The following is a 9,098-nucleotide window of genomic DNA, read 5'->3' on the forward strand; positions in this document are numbered from 1 at the left end:
TCACTCCTGGAGTCATTGAAATAGTAAAGTTCAAATTATTTTTCTGTTCGGTATTGTAAAATGTCTACCTGCCCTATAGCAGGATGGTTAAGGTGCAAAAAGACCTTGTAATGCAAAGCAATTCAAACCCCGAGAGAAATACTCTTGACATTAACTATTTGCCATTTATAAGATAAGATTGTTTAAAAAGAAAGGGACGTTTGCTTGCAGTAAAAAGGTGGTAGGTGCAGATGTGGGGCTTGATCTGTTGTGTATCTTCTACCCAGGGTTCATGTACATTTTCTTTTGGTAAAGGTGAACTGGAAACTACATTTTAAGTATTTTTGTGTGTTTTGGAGATGGATACTTGAGTTGAGACTAGAAAAAGAAAACACTTTCATCATGCATCACTTGTATTCATGCCATTATAATGATGACATTAATGTTAGTCTGCCAAGACGACGCATGTCCTCCCATTCTTTCACAATGGTAAGTGTACAAATATAAGCAAAAACTATAATTTACATCATTAAATTGCTTTTAAAAAGGAACATTTTCCACTTGCTTTAAATGAATAATAACATAATAACTGCTGTCAGGGTATTTACAAGGAACAGTTCATTTCACAGCAAACATGTCACAAGCATTGATCCACTACTTCATCATTGCAAAGAATTGCATAACACATCTTTCTTTGTGCTGGGGGAAAAAAGACTAAGTGTTTCACACCAAGTGGAAGAACTTGTGGCCTGTCTTGAAGTCAGACAATCAGTGATTGGTCTGTCATCACCACTGTCACCCAAGTGAACCCATTTGCCATAGCAAACAAGTTAAATGGCTGTACTGAACAATGGGCCTCACACTTGAGTTGTATGCAAAGATAGCTCATTGTTCAAGTTTCTGTAAAGCTTCAAAAAGTTAAACAAATCTGTAGTTCAAGCCTCCACCCAAAAAGGTACTTAGCTACGATATACAGTATCAAACCAATTAATTAATAAATCACTTCCTGTTGGTTTACACCAATGCAATCTCTTCTTAGGAAAACTGACTTGAGCAGACCACCGCCGCCCTGTAGATGGATCTTTCCTGTCATTCCATTTTTACTGAAAATGCATTTCCTAATAAGCAGTGGCCTACAGTGTTCGGTTCTGTTGAACACACATCGTCACTTCATGTCTAATCAAAACCACACTGGGAGGGCAGCATTACTTTGGAACATCTGGACAAAAATCTGAATATTTCAATGTCAGCAAAGTCTTTCCTCAGAACAAATGAGCATTACCCTGCTCACTCCCAATTCTTGTCAAAGCTGTACTATTTCTACACTCAATGTGGCATCGCCAAACATCACAACCAAATGCCACAAACTATAAGGTGAAGACTGTTAATAGTTTCCGAAGCTAGATAAAACTACGTACATTTACCAAAGCATAATGATATTTTTTAGAAATTTGAAAGAAGTACTTCCATTTTATATTTCTACATCACTAGAAATATATACATTTTACTTAACAATTTGGCAGAGCGTTATGTATAGGTTGGTATTTTTGATGTTACATAAACAACATATGACCAGCCTATAAAGTATGATGCTGTAAAATACCCAACAGTCAACTTTAGATCCACCTCAACAAGCTGCTACTTACCTATTAATGCATCAGTAACAATATTCCAATATTACACCTAATAATATAATACTGAAATTCTTCATTATGAGTGTGTTAACTGTTACATTAAATGCATTTTGCTGATGACAATTATTAATTCCATTTATTTTGAAAGCAGGAGTACGTTCACATTTTGGTATTGCTTTGAAGGAATTTAATAAAGGAATTAAATGTATTTAATTTGAAGAAATCCCTTCAAGGCGTCGTGAGATACTGACTGAGATGAATGGACACACAGACAGAGGGACAAATAGTAAACATAACGTCTGTCGTCGGTGTGGAGGGATAAAAACCTGTCGATGACCTGCAGTGCTAAACTATTTTCTTATTATCTTCCTTTATTCTGTTGGAAGACTTTAAGTACATATTAAGAACAACATTACGGATATTTCACCTACTATAAATGAAGAATGGTGTGTTCCTGCAGTTCTAGTTCATATCCAAATAAAACAACGTCACCTCCTGCTATTCCTTCTGGCATTTGACACACATGGAGCCCACGCACAATACACAACCTACAGTGCCACACTTTGTTTTTGTCATTCAAAATATATTAACATTTTCCACCTCTCCCCAAAGAAAAAAGTACATTTTTATATTTTCCTCTTAAAGTGAGGTGTGAGCAGGTTGCACGTCAAAATATCAGCTCCCTTGGTAATATACCACACTATGCATTATAATGTTGCACGGAAGCGAACTACACACTTTACTGAAATAAACACAGTTATGCACATCATCACTGCAAATGTTTTTTCTCTCAAGTGAAAAGAAAACATTGTGCATTTGGCGAAACTGAGGCAGCGAAAAACAAAATCCTTGCATCAGCAACTTCTCAAACACAAAACAATTTATATTCAACACAAGAAAAGCAGGATTATTATGATTAATGTGGTGCATGAATGTTTTTAAGCAAATGACAAAGAGCAGCACTACTAGAACATTGTTGATGAGGGTTAGAGCAGCACTACTAGAACATTGTTGATTCAGAAAGATTATACATGGTTATAGTTGTGTCTGAACAACAAATGGACCAAAGTGATGATGACTTAGATTAATTGAATGTCTATCAGCCTGGAAGGGACTTCCAGTGCAGACTGTCATCCTCAGCCTGTTTCATAGTGCCTGAAATGAAGCATTAACAACAGACAGTAGGCATCTGAATTTGCACATGTGAGTGTAGTGCATTACTGTAAGTTCTGCTGCAGTTTTGCACTTTGAAAATTTGACGTCTTTTTCTGTTGTTTCACCAGCTTATAAAACTATACTAGGGTTTGGATTCATTTGCAGAACAAACCTTCCTTCTTGTGGAAATTAGTCTGAATGGACTGAAATCCATGAAAACAAAACAAGGGGAAATGAAACATAAAAGCCTATATAATAAAAATGTGTTCTAAATGCTGTGAATTTCCGTTGCCCCCCCATGTTCCAGGTTTAGGCTAACAAAACATTATCTTGCGGTTACAGAAACCTTGTGGGTTTGGTTACAGAGTGTAAAGTCTACATGTCCTCATGCTTTGAAACACTGTGGACATTTTGACTATGAGCATATCAGCCCTTTTTTAGTGAACAACTAGAAGTACATCACCTTTTGAGTATGTTTATGAGAAAGGTAGACAGCATAGCAGAGTAATAGTGTGTTTGTTGCGTTGACTACATCCAGGGCTAATGGCTAAAAGGCCCACTTGTTTAACACCCTGTTGGCTCAGATTTAATGCAGCCTTGAAAAACAAAAACAACAGAGTCAGTCCTATCTTTAGCTGAGTGGGGAGACGAGTCACTTTGCCTCCCCCAGCAGAAAAGGAATTACTGAACCTTCTGGGGATAAATATCACAAGCAACATTACACGTCGTCTCCCTGTCTTTGTGAAGCACACACTCACACCTGCTGGGCTATACTACTAATCTGCAAAACATCTGTCAACTCAGTTTCCTCAACATTTCTATCCTCACTCCTTCACACATACTGTAAATCAATTACAAATCCCTTGGCTAATTGTATTTGGACAGTCTGGAAATGCTGTATGCTAGAAGCAGATGCTTGTGGGAAGTGCTGGGGGTGGTTTTCTCTGTTGCTGTGAGACTACTACAAATGTGATTTTTGGTTAAAGTTTAATACTTCTTTTCAAAATAATGTTAAACTGAAAAACGACAAAACAATTTAGACATGCAAAACTTAAAACTTTCTAAAAAAAATGATATTTACATAAATCATTTTATAAATAGTCTCTGAGTCTGCATGAAAGTTAACTTTAACTTTAGTTAACTTAAAGTAATTAGCCTTCCTGGATAAGTGATTGTAATTGTTGTTACTTAGCACATGAAGAGCTAACAGTCTGGCTCAGGTATTATCTAGATGATCTGGAGGAAGTGAAACAGTTTCCTGCACTCTGAGTTCATTGGCTATAGTTACACCTTTGGGGTGAGTCTAATCTCTGGACACAGGTTGTCTAAACGTGTCATCAGGTCTAGACAACCTGTAATCAGGTTGTCCCAGGTTTTTCCACAGTCACTACTGGAACACCACTAGTTCCTTGAAATATTACAGTGGACAACTGTCTTGCTGCCTCTCAACCTTCATTCTTTGGTTTTCTTTTATTTGATTTCACTCTGTGTACTCTGGTGTGAATAAACATGGTTGACCACCAGAAAGAAATGACTCATAGTCCTCCTTACATAACCACTTTTTGCAATAGCATAATCAATTCTCTCTCAATTGCCATGACTTTTATAGCATCACTTGTTTGTTTTGCTTGTTTGTGGAGAAGGCACAACAATGGGTTTACTTCTTTTGTTGAAATTCATTTGATGAACTACTAAAGATAAATAAATGACAATATTGCAGCATTTTGTATCACAATAAACTTTAAATATTACATGCAAAGTTTCAATGTAATCATTTTTATTTGGCACATGGCCCAGCAATGAACATTTTTGATTGCTTCATTTCAATATAATTAAAATAAGGTGGCAAGATTATGGATGTTGAGGCAAGTTTGTTTACACTGACAAGGAATCTGTCTCATCTACTCACAATAAATTGCTGGAAACAAAATGTTAAACATTGTTCTGCTTGATAAGAACTATATTATCAGGGATTCCCAATACAGGGTGCCCTTAAAGGGAAATGAAAAGTTGTGTATGTATTTGGCTGATCGCTGTCTTAGATTTGAGTCTATGAGTTGGCATAGCAACAAGTAAAGGCTGTAGGTGGAACATGTATGACTAACCTCAACCTGTCTGATGTCTGTTTCTAATTAAAGAGTGATGCAATCTCTGGATGTTTGGCACTTTAATAGAGCACCCAATCTGTACATGTATAATTAATTTTGTCAAGCAAGGACTTAAAGTACTTATTATTTTTGGAAAAGTACAAGACACGTGTCAAAGGATGAAAGTCTCAAACTGAAAGAAAGCCTTTCATTCCTTTATTATTAGACAGTTCTGTTAGGCAGCAAAGGGAAGATGATGTGTAGCTTAAGTCAAAAACATCACTTAATCGCATCAAACATCCATTAAACATCATTTATAATCTCATTCCATTGATCCAGAGGACCACAGAGCCAACAACAGTATCACTGCTATTAAATTAAAAGGGTGTCTACTTGGTGATACCTGACAGGTCGCATGGTCAAAAGACATTTGAAATATACTTGCAGGACAAAAAGATTAAGAGTAATACTGCTTACTGTCTGGAGATCCAAGTCATAACACATAACATGCGGAAGATCATTGTCAAACTGAAGAACTGTCTGTTTGTTAATGAAATGTCCTATTAGCAACTTTCTAGCAGGATTTTTTTCTCAACTTTTGTTATGATGGCAGCCATTCTGATGCATCTGTCCTTTAACACTTTAAAACAAGAATGCAGATTTTTTTTTATACGTGCATGAAAACCACCATGACACAACATATTGCCAGGATTGATTGTGTGTAGATGTGTGACACCTCAAACTTCATAAGTAACTTTTGTAGTCTGAGTTGTCTTGGTTACACAGGGGCTATAAAACACTTTTCTTTATACAGTTTAATTTTGCTATTAATTTTACACTGCAATCAGGACTTTAAGTTGTCTAGATCTTCTCATAAATTATGCAGTGCTTCAAAACTACAGAATAAAACATTAGTCTTCCTAATATTACAACCTTTAGCCACATATGAAAACATCTCATTCATTTTTTGTTTGTTTTTTCCTCCACAATCCATGTGTATCAGTTTCCATAAGGTGTTTGTGGAAATCACAACAGAGCTAAAGTGGACGCAAACAAGATGCCAAATGAAAGCTAATGATGCTGCCAGTCTGTTTAATGTGTATATAGGCGACTGTTTGCTAACACATTAGCCATATTACACTGTATCTTAAGGTAAAGACACATTGTTGATTGATAGGAAGGGTAGATGGAGGGAAATTTGTTTGTTTACGCCCTTTTTGTGCAGGATGAAGTTACCATAAAAGATGTTTTCCAGGAATTGACAATTCAAAATTGAAGTGTCGATTTCATGGGGTCTGTAATGATCCAGAATGATTTATGTCAACCTAAAAAGAACAAATTCAATCCACAATAAGAAAAAGTTGGCCAAGTGACTTTATTTATCCAACATTTGAACCTCCATCACTCAAACAGGCACAAAATCTAAAATACATTCATTATTAACAATTTGGGCTCTGTTCTTCAGACAGCGTGCATATTACTGTTGCAACCTTTATGAGTGCTTGCAGGGGGCTGTTTCTGAACATCCTTGATGCAGGAGTGAGTGTGTGGACAGCGGGGCAGATGTGAGGGGTTAGGTGAGTTTGTGGAGGAGAGTCTTGCAGAAAGTAATCCCCCATCGGCACAGCAAGCGAGCCTCTCGGTGGCCAGAGGCTTTCGTCAGCTCGCTCATTAAAGACCCCCTATCTCTTCTTCTCTCTGCCTCAAATTGCCTTTCCAGCCTCATACTGTGCTGGGGCCAGAGGGTCAACAGATTATCTTCTTAATCCCGTTAATCCGTCCTCACATCAGTCTGGGATGATTCTTACCATAATTGTATTCGCAGCTGCCTCAATTAGAAAGAAGCAAGGGTCTGAGGAAATGAGGCAGAATGAGACATCATGACTGCTTATCACATTTGTGGGCTGTGTGTGTGTGTGTGTGTGTGTGTGTGTGTGTGTGTGGTATGTATGCACAGGAAGAACCAAAGTTCACGGCTGTGAAAGTGGTCAGGCTTGGGTCCTTGTTGTGTATAAAGTGGGACAGTAGTTCATAGAGGTGAAAAGACCAAGCCCTGACCGTTCTGTGCTTGTATCACTCGCTGTGGCGGCTCAAAGTTTACAGCACAGCTTAAGGAAGCACCTACTGGGTACAGTGACACAAACAGTAACTGTACATCCTGTGCATGTCAAGAGACTTAAGTCAAAGGTATAAAACTGCTCATATGCACATGTGTGGAGAGTTTGTGAATTGAGCAAATAATTTGTAAATAACATGAGTCCCCGGTGGATGAGCATCTGTGTACTTCTTTCTGCTTCTCCTTTTATACGTCGGTGTGATGAGTTAAAGTTGAAACACTCCTAAAGCGTGGACATTATGTTAATTATAGATGATCTATTAGCATCCTGTCAGATTAGGCTCAACCGACACAATGCGTGGTCATAGGGCAGAAGCTGAGAAAATCCAAAATTGGTTTTGGCCTCTGCAGAGTATTTCTTTTCTAATGGCTCCACACTGTGTGGCAACTGTCTTTACGCTGAGAGTGATGTTATAGATAATGGGCAGGAGCTAAAGACATCTAAAGGATGTGACACGCCAGAATGAGGAGGCACTTAAAGGTTTGATTATACCTGAAGATAGTTTTTTTCTGGCTTAAACCAGAGGAAAATTCAATCTGGTGTGCTTGATGTTTGCTTGATCTGAGTGCACAGCATCAGATTGCAAGCAAACCAGCACATTTAAAGAAAAAAGGATTCACCAGTAGATTGCATTGTTACGATACGCTGTGTGTGAGTTGTTAGGACCCAGTAAAAATGCAGATTCGAACCCAGGTAGAAAAGAAAACGAATTTAATGCTCCAAAAATAAATACAACAGAGCCGGTCTCGTTCGCTGATCTTGGGGCAGCTGGGCACACTGGATTGACTGGACTACCGTCCCCCGGGGTGAGTGAGAGGCGTTGCTCGCTACATAAGAACAAAAAGAGATTGTAAGAACATGCAGCAGGTATAGAACAGATTGTTTCTGGTAGTCATTCTGGGGACCTGAACAGCAGAGTGCGCCGCAGGCCCAGGGAGTAACCCAGGGAGAAGGAGACTGGTGCCAGAGATCTCGGGCTGGTGTGCGGGTCCCCCGATGAGACAGCGCTGGCAGCCGGGCGGTGCGAGGTAGGATGGCGGCCGCTGTTCCAGGATAGCCCAGGAGCTCTGAGAGTGGGAGCAATAATAGAAAGCAGTCCAAAAAAAACAAAAAAAACCCCTTTTCACGTGAAGGGCACGAACACCGTTACCACCGACTAATGCGCACTAATAGTCCACAGGATTGTCGAAGGAGCGTAGCTTAAACAAGGGTCCATAAACTGAACATGAACATGGCAGTGGTTACCACCAGAATAAGACATAATAATCTGGCGACGAGGACGCACCAACGCTGACCTTATATACTGCTCTGATAATGGAGAGCAGGTGTGCCTCGTCACCTGGAATGCTCCCTCACCTGTGTGGGGGCGGAGCTGCTACCTGTGCCTGCTACCGAGGTACATGGGGCGGCCCGAGTCACAGACGTAACATGCATATTGGACTGAGTTTTGGTAACAGCATCCTTGAACTATGTTTTATGAATTCACTTATTTATACAACCATTAGCAAGGAAAGCAGAGCCAATTCCTTGCTCCCTACATCCTCCAGTGCTCCTAACAGATCCCAAGGTGATCCCAATGTGACCCCAAGTCAAATGGGATAAATGATACCTTCAGTGTATTCAAGGCCTGTCTTGGGGTCTCCTCCCAAACGGACATAGCATGCCCTCAGCTATCTGCTTTCAATTCAAACAAGCTCCTTCCAGATGTCACTACTCCTTAACCACAAACAGATCTGGTCACTGGAAAAAGCCTTGGTGGACTGTAACACCCACTGAGAACATTATTTCCGGGTTGCAAGCAAGAGCAGACGTCTTTACTGCTCCTTTTGTCTGTTCTACGATTTTTCACATCTTCTACATTTTCAAGTCTTTGAACAAATTCTACAACTATTAAAATGCCTCCAAGAGGGAAAAGGGCTAATAAATCAGATGCGAATGAGGATGTTGAAGCAGAAGAGGATTATATTTCAGCGGCGCAAGTAACAGAGATGTTGAGTCAGCAGAAGCAGATGTACACCACACTGTTGAGCCAACAACAAGATAACTTCAAAGGTTTTGTGCAACTACTTATGGAGACAAATAACAAGAGACTCGACGACATGACCAGAGAAATACAGGAGATAAAA

Source organism: Monopterus albus, unplaced genomic scaffold (assembly GCF_001952655.1).
Source record: "Monopterus albus unplaced genomic scaffold, M_albus_1.0 scaffold224.1, whole genome shotgun sequence".
Taxonomy (NCBI): Eukaryota; Metazoa; Chordata; class Actinopteri; order Synbranchiformes; family Synbranchidae; genus Monopterus; species Monopterus albus.